Source organism: Nicotiana attenuata, unplaced genomic scaffold (assembly GCF_001879085.1).
Source record: "Nicotiana attenuata strain UT unplaced genomic scaffold, NIATTr2, whole genome shotgun sequence".
In the NCBI taxonomy this organism is placed as follows: Eukaryota; Viridiplantae; Streptophyta; class Magnoliopsida; order Solanales; family Solanaceae; genus Nicotiana; species Nicotiana attenuata.
The window spans coordinates 16,979-29,335 of record NW_017672554.1 but is presented as its reverse complement, the minus strand read 5'-3'; positions in this window follow the sequence as shown (position 1 = coordinate 29,335).

Here is a 12,357-nt window from a genome sequence, read left to right as displayed (position 1 = left end):
TTGAACGGCTGGTGGGCGGTATGAACTCTTTGGCATGGCGCTATATAAGCACTTGAAGAACCCTGAATAGCTGGCGGGCGGTAAGAACTCTCCGGCATCGCACTGAAATAAGGCCTCACTAGAGCACCTCGAGGAGGTAGTGGTGGTGCTGAATGTGGGGGCCTGCTGGGTTGGCCCCTCCCAAACTAACCTCTGCCCCTAGCCAGGGCACCTCTAAACTCATTAGAGAAACGGGCCCTCTTGTCCTGCTGTATTTGCTCTCTACCACTCTGATGGTAGCCCTCAATCCTCCGAGCAATCTCCACTGCCAGCTGATAAGAAGTACCCATCTCAACCTCTTGGTCAATGTTAGCCCTAATACCGGAGTGCAACCCCGCAACAAATCTCCGCACTCTCACTGCGCCAGTATGAAGTTTCATAGTGCATGGCGAGATAGCTCAGAAAACATCGCCTCATAGTCGGTCACTGACATCTGACCCTGCTCGAGCTGCTCAAACTGATACTACAACTCTTCCCTCTCGGAGGGTGGAATGTACCTATCCAAGAAAAGCTATGTGAACTGGCCTCAAGTAATGGGAGGGGAACCTGCTGGCCTGCCAAGAACATAAGAATGGCACCATCTACGTGCCCTGCCCTCCAGCTGGAAAGTAGTGAAGTCAACCCCATGAGACTCCAATATCCTCATGTTGCGCAGTCTGTCCTTGCATCTATCAATGAATTCTTGGGCATCCTCATGACGCTCACCTTCGAGGATAGGAGGGTGTAGCCTAGTCCGTTTGTCCAATAACTTATGCGGATCACTGTCCGCAGCTGGTCTGAGCTCAGGTGCCACTGCTGCACCTTGTTGGGCCCCATTTGCGGGTAGTGTGCCGAGAGTCAGAAGGCCGAATAAGAAGAAGGAAATTTACTATGCCATCAATTGCACGATATAAGATGAATAAAGAGTAGTTTCCTAACACCCTATGGCGTCTCGAAGATAAGTACAGACGTCTCCGTACTGATCCGCAAGACTCTACCAGGTTTGCCCATAACTTATGAGACCTACGTGAACCTAGTGTTCTGATACCATGTTGTCACCCCCCCTCCCCTCCAATTCCATGTCAGGTCGTGATGGCGTCCAAGCCAATTGTGAACAACCTAGTGATAACCATTTTTATTTAAGAGTTTCCAACCACATATTTTACTTAAATTTAAGCATTTAGTACTTAATGAAATTACAAGGCAACCAATGCAAGAACCACTAGAGGAAATCATGAATATAATTTTTTTTTACAACCAAAATAATAGTCTACTAATGTGCGTGCCAGGATCTAGTGTCACAAGTACGAGGGCAACTAGTAGAATGTACAAAAATAATTGTCCTACTGCCTGAAATAGAATAGATAGTAATAAACAAAAGAGAGACTCCGGCATGCTGCTGAACGACTCAAAAGGGGGCAGATCACCGTGAAATCTCAGTCATGTATCAGGAATGCGCGCCGGACGGGTAGCTAGATGCACCTGCCTCAGATCCTGTACAATTAAGTACAGAAGCGTAGTATGAGTACATAAACAATATGTACCCAGTAAGTATCTAGTCTAACCTCGAAGAAGTAGTGATGAGGGGTCGAATTGACACTTACTAGGGCCAACCATAATATAATTTAAGTGTTATGCTAAGCATGGATGTCATGAATATTACCAACAGTTAATAACAGGAAGTGACAAGTTCTTTCATAATATAGTTTTAATTTCCGTCATATCAATTAACAATTTACATTTCAAGGCATTAAAGCAGTCCAAATCACAGAAAGTTCCAAGCAAGTAGCATGCGCAAGTACTGCTAAGGTCGTATGGCCCGATCCAACATAATAATAAAATGTGCACTACCGGAGGGTCGAACGGCGTGAACCATAGATGCATCTATTCACCCCGCTCGCGAATCATTCATGCGACACGGTCAAATATAATTCAATCATTTAAATCAAATTCTTTTCTTTAAAGAAGAAGGCAATTTAATTCGAAGCTTTAAAATCCTTAGAAATTCCCAACCAAGTATCATCAAATAACGGTATTCACAAAGCATGGTGTAAACCTAAACTACCCGGACATAACAGGAATAGTAGCTGCGTACGGACTCTCGTCACTTCGTGCGTACGTAGCCCCCACAAATACTCATATTTTTAATTAGATTCACCTATGGGGAAATTTCCCTCTTACAAGGTTAGAAAAGAGACTTACCTTGTCCCAAAGCTTACTTCCAAACTCAAGAATGCGCTCAAACCCTCAAATCGGAGCCGAACGATCCAAAACTCTTCAAATGGGGTAAAAACTAATCAATCTATGCTCAAGAGTTCATATTCTAACTATTAAAGTAATTTCCCAACCCTAAATGCAAGATTCCTAAAATTCATCCCCGGGCCCACATGCCCGGATTCTGAAAATTTTCGAAGGAAGTTGTTACCCATGATTTAAGGAACACAAATATACGATTATTACTAAATTTCATGGTCAATTTCATGGTAAAAATCTCATTCTTGCCAAACCCTAAGTTTTCCTATAATCCCATGATTTTCACTAATCTTTACATGTTAATCTACCCAAAATCTAATTATTGAACTCACATAAAGTAAGAATTACTTACTTCCAAAAGCTTGGTGAAAAACCCCTCTCAAGAAGCTCTAAAATCGACCAACAATGGAGTGAAATGAGCCAAAAATGACTAACTCCCGTACTAAATGAAGGCCACTGCCTTCAGCGATTTTTGCGCCTGCAGTGCGGTAATCGCATATGCAGTACTGCTTCTACGGGCAATTGTCCGCTTTTGTAGAAATGGGCTGCGCCAGCTGGGGCCGCACCTGCGGACATGTGACCGCTCCTACGGTTCCGCTTTTGCGGAAGAGTAGTCGCATATGCGGAACCTGGGCTCTTCTCCTTGGGCCGCATCTGCGATGCTCTAACTGCACCTACGAGCTCGCACCAGCGGCTGGCCAACCGTAGGTGCAATTATGACAGCAACTGGAGCATCAGCTTCTTCTCAAATTTTCAACTTAGTTCGGGCCTCGTTCAATTGACACTCAGGGCCCCGCCCGAACATACCGACAAGTTTGGAATCATAGAACGGACTCGCTCGAACCTTCGGAACGCCCGAAACAACAATAAAACTAAGAATCACACCCTAAAACAAATTGAATCTAACTTAAGAACTTCAAGTTCTTCAATTTACTTTCAATGCGCCGAAACATACTTATACTACTCAGAATGACACCAAATTTTGCGTGCAAGTCTTGAATGAAATTATGGAACTATTCTTGGTCTTGAAATTCCGTTTGGACCTCGATGTCACCAAAACCGGCTCTAAACCAATTTTAAAGAACTTCTAAAATATTCAAGAACCAACTTTCATTATTAGGCGCCGAAACGCTCCTGGGTCATCCAAAACCCAATCTGGGCATACGCCCAAGTTCAAAATCATCATACAAACCTATTGGAACAGTCAAATCTCGATTCCGAGGTCATTTACTCAAAATGTTGACCAAAGTCAAACTTGGCCTTTTAAGCCAACCTTAAGGAACATGGTTCTAGAAAGCAAAACGACCAGTCGGGTAGTTACAACTCGGGTAGGCCGGGTCTAGAATAATATACCCCTGGGTTCAAAGCTAAAATGACATAACCTCATGCCGGACCCCTAGTAGGTATGTTTGTTTGCATCACGTGCATTTGACTTTGGGGACTCAACACAGAGGGGTTGGGTCCGTCTAGGACAGGTGTACCTAAATTAAAAGACCATCCTGGTGCATCTTACGTGCTACTTGTACATTTGTTTGATCAGGCTTGCATGTTGACCGGCTTCTAGAATAGGGGAAAAAATCAAGAAAAACCAAGAGTGAGGTAGGAGAGAAAACTTACTCGGTTCTGAAAATTCAGGTATTTGAAAAATCCTGTAAATCTACCGAAAATTTGAAAAACAAAATGAAAAAGTCATTTAAAAAATAAGCCAATGTTTTAAAAATGTCATGTTTCACATGTTCCATCAAAACTAGCCGAGCTATGCGGGTCTGATTCTCACCAGATGTGAGATACGTAGGCAGACCTCATCGATTTTGGCCCCAATTTTTAAAAAAATCCATAAAATAATATTGTCCTTTAATTCCTTCTTTAGAAGTCTTTCCTCAGAAAATTAAAAAAAAAAGGAACTTTAAACCCAAAAAAAATATTTTCCTTTTTTCTGAAGTCTTTCATACGAAAAAGAAATAAAACAAAAATCAATCAAAAATCAAAATCCAAATACAGGTTTCCATTATTTTGAAGTATTTTTCCCAAAAATTTAAAAAAAATCAGAAACAAAAATTCAAAAATTTTCTTTTTCTTCTTTATAAGTCTTTCTTTCGGAAATTAAAAAAAATCAAAATCCAAAAAAAAGAGTTAGTTTATTTACTTTATTCCTGATTTTCCTGATCTACGTAATGATCTAATTCATGTGACGTCATGATACGTAGGCAATCCCCATCGGATTTGATCATAGCCATAAAATTAATCGAGTGAAAAATAAACTGAAAAAAAAAAGAGAAACAAAATATTGAGTGTAAAAGAAATAAATGAGCGACAAAAAAATAAAAGAGTGACAAAAACAAAAAGAGAAAAAGAGAGTGCCAAAAATAAAAGAGCGAGAGAAACAAAATGAGAAAATCAAGAGTGATTAAGGAGAAGAAAAAATGAAAGAAAAGAGGTACAGAGTGAAAAGGGTTAGTTAAGAACGGGATGAAACATGCAACCGTTCAAACACATGGTAGAAGCGTTTAACTGTTTAGGTGCATTGCATCCCAACGTGCGATTTCCTATCTACTAAGTGTCTCAAAAATAACAAGGTTGTTGAGTGTGAAAATTAGTTAGGTTCTGTTCAGGTGGTTGGTTTTGTTGGTAATCTGGCTTCCCATCCTTACTTCACAAGATCCAAAGGCAGGGTGCCTATGGCTTCCAAAAGTCATCTACCAATTATCGACCCTGAGGATAGCCTGGTGTTGACTAATCCACAGCCAGAATCAGTCGCCGCTGAAGTAAATAGGATTTTGCGTCTCCGCATGTTGGAAATGTGGGACGCTTGGACTAAAGGGAAGGAACCAACGAGTGCAATACATGGGTTCCCTGACTTGATCCCCAAGTTAGGTGAGGCTACCAACGCCCCTGTGCCCGACCCGTTCATCAGATGCGGGTACCCTCTAATGTCGTTTAATGGTCCTGGAATGCCTTCTGTTGTTCGCCCCCAGGCACCGGCCCCAAAGGAACTGCCATCGATGTTCTCTGCAGAACCAGTCTGCACTACAGCACAACTAACTTTAACACGACCGTATGTTGAGCCTCCGATTTTCACCTTTCAGGGTCCACAGTTTCAACCAGAAATAACATATGTGACCCCGTACTCTTTTACTCAACCTCCGCAATATGATTTCTCGGTGGTACAAGGAAAAGTTGTCAAGAATCCCGAGCAAGAGGAAATGGCTCGGAAAATGAAAAGCCTTGAACAAAGCCTGAAAACACATGTAAGGCCTGAGTGGCCAAAAGAGTCTGTCATACTCCGACATGTATATGTTTCCCCATGTTCACTTTCCGGTTGGATTCAAAACGCCAAAATATGAAAAGTACGACGGGCACGGAGACCCGATCGCTCATCTGAAACGATATAGTAACCAGCTGAGGAGTGTTGGTGGAATAAAGGAGTTGCGAATGGCCTATTTTGGAGAAAGCCTCACCGGAATCGCTTCTGAGTGGTATATGGATCAAGAAATTACGCATTGACATATGTGGGACGATTTGGCTCGAGATTTTGTCCTCCAGTTCCAGTATAATGTGGACATTGCTCCCGACAGGAACTTTTTGTCCAATTTGAAAAAGAAACCGCGGAAAGCTTCCGCAAATATGCGGTCAAAGGGCGCGAGCAAGCTACCAGGGTAAAGCCTCCAATGGACGAAGAAAAAATGGTTGCGGTCTTTCTACAGGCCCAAGAGGTAGACTACTTTCAAAACATGATGTCAACTATGGGTAAGCCGTTCGCTGAGGGTATCAAAATTTGGGAGATGGTAGAAAATGGGTTAAAACGGGCCAAATCCTAAGTCATGCTTCTTTTAAGGCCACATCACAGCCGTTCAGAATGGTTCGGAGGGTTTGATGAACCGAAATTGGAGAGAAGAGGGAGCCATGATGGCTTCAAGATCGAGGGGGGCCCGCAGGACATTCAACCAACATATATGATTCCTAAGGTCCCTCAACACTATTATCCCCATCAAGGTGCTGCCTATGACGTGGCACTGCGTCCCTATGCGGTGATGAATGCGCAACCTTTCACGCAGCCACAACATTATACACAAAATCGAGCTCTACCTCCTAGAAATGCTCGTTCCTACCAAGCTCCATATAATCCCCAACCAAATGATCCCCAGTACAATCCTCGCTCAAGAGAGCCTCTCAGAAAGAATCAGTTCACCCCAATATGTGAATCATACTGGAGCTTGTTCCAAAAGCTAATGAGGCTAAGTCTGATGCAGCTAGTGGCCCCGAACCGGCCAAACCATGAGTCCCCCTTACACCGGGCTAATGCTAGATGTCAATACCAATCTGGGGCAGTGGGACACAGTACATAGGACTGTTGGACCCTCAAGAGGGTAGTTGAAGACTTGATTGAAGCTGAAAGAATCGTTCTTCGGGATGAAGAGGACCCTAATATGATGAACAATCCTCTGCCTACTCACACTAATGGGCAAGTAGACAGAATGATTTGTGAGATGAAGAATTTGATCCGGCATTGAAGGCCATTGCAGCCATTGCCGAGACAGAAGAAAAGCCAAAAAACGGTCGCCAAGCCTGAAAGTTCCCCATCGGAAGGGAGTCTTGGTAGCCAGTCTTGCTATCCTTTCTGCGTCCGGATTATCTCAGAGTGTGATCCGGATGTTTTACTTTATTGTCTTACTTTCCGATGTAAACCCTTCTATCTTTAAAAGTATAAAAAAATCAACCAAAATCAAAAATAAAAAAACAAATGAAATTAACATTTCATTGTCTTGGAATGTCTCTTTTATTAATCTTGTCACTTTTCTTATTCTCTTTTAAGTTCCGTTAAATGCAGATTTTAATGACATGACATGCTTGCGGACTTCAAGCCCAGATCCTAAAACATTGTCATACTTCGAAATAATGAATCAAGAATCAGAATACAATGAAGATAGGTTTAAGGAAATAAAATAAAGAATCGGGAGAGCTAAAGAAAAATTGGCTTCGGATTGGAATGGTCCATACATTATAACGAGATGTACTGACCAAAGAGAGCATTGTACCTGGGAAACATCAAAGAAAATGTCCCTAACACAACGGCCAACGCAGGTGCGGTCAGAAGGTACTATGTTTGATCCTCTATATAGCATTAATGCTCCGATCGGGATGACGAAGGCTTTCTTTCTCGCTATCCAAACACTATTAACTCTTGTTGACACCCAATTTTTCCCTATATATATTTTCAGTATACAGAATAACTTCAAAAGGGCATATATATATGCATATGTAAGCATATTCAAATGTTTTATTATTTTTTCATAATTTTTAAGGTTTCAAAACAATTTATTTTTCATCTTTTATCCATAAAAAACCCCAATGATTATTTCCAAAATTATTATATTCGGTAATTCATTTTTCGGACCTTTATATTTATGCCAAGATATAGCTAAGGTAATTTTTGTATATTTTTACAAATTTTATTTAGTAATTTTAAGCTAAGTTGCATATAATTGCAACATTAGCCCCTTTTAGATTTAATTGTATTTTATATTCTTAAAATTAAGTCCAGTATTTTTAAATTAATAATTATATGCTATAAGTCATTTTAGTGCATTTAGTTTGGTTCCAGAAATTAATTTACCATTTTTTATAATTTTAAAAGAGGAAAAATGGCTATTCAAATGATAGCCCAATTTCATTTCAATTGTAGCCTAAAATGGAACCCCAAATCAGACCCAATTTCCCCTGGCCCAATTTCATTTAAACCCGACCCCTAACCCGTTTAAACGAACCAACCCGGACTCCCCACCTAACCCCTTTAATCCTAGCCGTTGATCATTTAGATCAACGGCTCCTATACGCCCTTTCCTTTTTAATCCCAAACGACCCCTTTACCCTACCTCATTTCTCACCAACCGCCTCCTCTGAATCCCTCTTCTCTCTCAACTCTCTCTGAAACCTAACACGAACCCTAGCCGCCGCCAGAAAACTACACCCTAATCCACCTTAAACCCTGCCTAACCCATGGCCTCACATGGCCATTGGAGATGTGTGGTGGCCTCCCATGACTCTTGGGTGTTTGTTTCTGTTGTTTCATGGCCAGTCCTAGAAGGAATCTGGTCTAGTCCTTGCTCGACTGCTGTTCATCGCCTTTCTCCGGCCCTCCCTAACATTTCTCCGGCCAGCCATGGCCGTTCGAGTCAGATCCTTGACTCTCCTAGTTAGATCGGTAACTTTCAAGGCCTTTCTCACCTTTTTTGGGTTTTTCGAAACCCTAATCTTTAAGATCCTTTGATTTTCTTTCAGATCTTCTTTAGATCTGTACTTTCTGTGAATGTCAAGTGTTTTTTCTCGAAAGTTCTTCAACTTTCCTTTCAAAATAACTTTTCGTTAAGGTTTTCGTTTAAGTTTTTAAAAAGATCTCTTCTTCGATTTTTAATGTTGTTTGTGATTCTGCTATGTTTTGCTCATGTTGTTCTTCTATCTGAGCCAGCGTGTTGAAAACCCTAATTCCTTTTGGGTCTCATTCGAGTTCTGAAGCTGTTCGTTAGATGTGTACTTGTTTAATTAAGTGCTTTGTTTGACTTATTTGTGTTACCATCTTTTAAACTCGATTAGTGTTGAAAACCCTAGGTCTTTGGGTCTGAAAATGTTTGTTTGAATGTATACTTGACTCGATTAAAGGTTCTTGTTTCAGACTCTCTTTTCTTTATATGACTTATCTGATTTTTACTCGACTATGGTAGAAACCCTGACTTTTCGAAAGTTTTTCTCACGTGTTACTGCAAGACCTTTACTCGTTTTGACTCTCTTCTTCACTTTGGCTATACGTGTGAGCCCTGACTATTTAACCTTGTTCACTACTGAAACCTATACTTATTTCTGCTACTATTGTATGTTGTTTGTTTTGCCAATATGCTTGGCCTCGCATGTTTGATGTTTCATTTCACTCTGTTATAAACTGAAGTGCAGAAGCATATTCTTCCTTGATTGTCTTGATCTTGTGACTGATTTCAAAAACTTTTCCCTTTATGAACCCTAGTTTCACTCGCATGTTTAAAATTAATTGATTCTTTTCCCTTTACTGTGATGTGTTACCTTGCTGATTTCTTTCCCAAAATAAGCATATTTTTGTACTTAGACTCGATTGTTCACTGCATGCTTTTGCTATCCCTTATATGGCAATAATCAGTCTGCTTCCAAACTGATTTTCTTTCCTTAAATAGACCTGCTGCTACCCCTTAGACAGTGATTCCTTAATTAAAGGGGAATCACTTGGGTAATTGATTCTGACTTGTGATTGTTTCCATGTTTCTATCTAGACTTTACTTATTACCTCTCCTTCACTCGTTTTCAAAAAACTATAAATACCCTGCACCCCTCTTCTTTCAAAAACAAGAACTATCTAAGTTCAGAACACACACTTCACCAGAAACTCTCTCTTTTTCACTGTTACTATTTGTGCTACTACTTTGTCTAGCCGGCTGCAAGCCAAGGCTAGGCTGTGGACATTTGCTTACCTTTCTTTCTGCACTTTGCTTATTACTGGTATGTCCTAGTTAATTTTCAAGAATCAACAACAACATGTTTCTGCAATTATTTCAACTTCTTTCATGCTTGTCTACTTCTGCTTCTATTTCTGCAATCATGTTACATTACTAGCATGTTGAAATGTGTTCCCTTCCCCATTTCAAGTTAATGCTCTCCTATGTATATGAATCCCAAACCCCATATCCCCTCTTTATGTTTGTATTCTCTGGCTGGTTTATGGACATGCCAGCATCCTCTATTGCTATGCATGTCTAAACCTGACCCCTCCTAGGGTCATACGCTTCATGCAATGTATTCCCAAAAACCCTGACCCCTTTGTGCAAATGCTGAGTTTGTATAGTTTAAATTTTACTACTACTGTTTTCAAATCATCCTTATCACTTACTATTTCCCAGTCCAGTTTTAAAATCTCTATGTTCAGCACTTTCACTATATTCCTAAAATCTAAGTTCTGCCCCTCTTGTGTGAGCCTTGCCTTGGGACCCTTGAGCTCCCTCTGAACTTGGATACATGAGAGATGGCCCTTCCACACTGCACTCATCTTTATCTGGTTATGCAAGCCTGGGTGTAAAAACTGCCCAGGGTCCCTTGGGACCCTTAGGGAACTTTGACACACCCAGGTCTGAGAAAGGCTTTGAAACAAGTGGCATTTGAGGTGGTTTGTTCCATAACTCGGAGAGGAAGTCAGAATCAGGCTTCCTATGGTTGTAACTTCTTTTTTTTTTACATTTTTTGATGTAATTCAGTATTTGGTCTGTAATAATTTGTAAACAGATATTGGGGTTGGTTAGTGAAAAGGGATGGGGTAATTATGCATGTTTTAAGGGTAGATATCCTGCCTATAGGATCTGTTTTAATAAGTTCTGCATGTTTACTTCCACACTTAGATATCCTGCCTATAGGATCCATTCCAATAAGTTCTGCATGTTTACCTCTACACTTAGATATCCTGCCTATAGGATCTGTTTAATAAGTTCTTCATGTTTACTTCCACACTTAGATATCCTACCTATAGGATCTGATTAATAGAGTTCCGCATGTTCACTTCCACAATTAGATATCCTGCCTATAGGGTGTAATGGCTGTAATCAGACATCACATCTGTAAGGTTAAGAATCAGATTCAAAATTAGATATCATGCCCATAAAGTTAATATCAATATTTTATAGAAATCATGTCTATAGGAATTTCGCTGTGATCAAATAAATCATGCCTACTCCGCTTCATTAGATACCATGCCTATAGGATCTAATTTGCTCGTTTAAAATTGTTACTACTTTGCCATTTTTTGAATCAGTAATAGATATCATGCTTATAGGGAATCATCAATACACACCTAGGGAAGCCTTAAGTAATAACAATAAAATGGAATTCGCCTTTGTTTGATTATCAACTGCTACAACCAGCAGGCAGGCCTGATTCAGACTTCTTATCTGAGTTACGTAATAAATTGGTCTGCTTCAACAACTAAACTCCCCTGTCTTAGTATTCTGGCCCTAAATGTGTTTTAAGTCATGTTATTTACGTGTTTTACTTGAGGAGGTATATATGAGCCTTCTAGTTGTTTACATGTTTCCCCTAATATGCAGTCCTATATGTTTTAATGTCGCCTTAGTCTTTTACCTTTAAAACCCAAGAGTCAGCCTAAAATCCTCCCTCTCATAGGAATAGTAGTCCTAAATCCCTCCGGGACTGATAGGAATGGGACGGGTAATAACATGCAATAGAGGTCGAGACCAATCCGCGCTTTAATACCATGACGGGGTGGGAAGGGTAGATATGGATATGATGACCGGTACGCTAATACCACGTGTAGCCCCTCTTTTGAGGAGTGATTACCGGATATTGTATTGATGTGATCCATATTACAAATAATCCTAGGACTTCTTTATATTCATTAGCATGTTTAGTTATAACTCTTTCAAAACTTTGTTTTATTCTATCACTTACAAACATTTGTGTAATTAAAATCCTCTTATTTGAGCCTTGTTTGTTTACTTGTTAATTGCACAAATTCACAAAGAACTATCAGGCCGGGAACCACAGTAGTGGATCCTGAGGGGTGCCTAACACCTTCCCTTTGGGATAATTTCAAGCCCTTACCCTATCTCTGATTATATCAAAAATAGTCGTAGTTGAACCCCATAGGTGCCCTAACGCACCTAAAAATTGTTAGGTGGCGACTCTTCAAAATTGCAAACCCCTTTCCCAAAAGGAAAGAGTTGTCCCAATCGAATTTCACAAACCCGATTTCCGCAAAGGAAAAAGGGGGGCGCAACAGCATGGCGACTCTGCTGGGGAATTTTTTTAGGCTTTTACCATTTTAGATTATTCTTGTGAATTTGTACTTCTCCCTATGTGCAATTATCTGTTTAATTCCTTTAAGCATTTGATTTCTTCTTTAAAAGCAAAACTGACATATTTTCCTTGTTTTCTTTCCTTTGCTTTACATTTATGAAACTGCTGTATTTATCGCTTTCTTAATGTGCAAATACATGTCAACATGCTTTTAATTATTGCATAATCATGCTCAACATCATACTCCACTAGTGCCAAACAAAC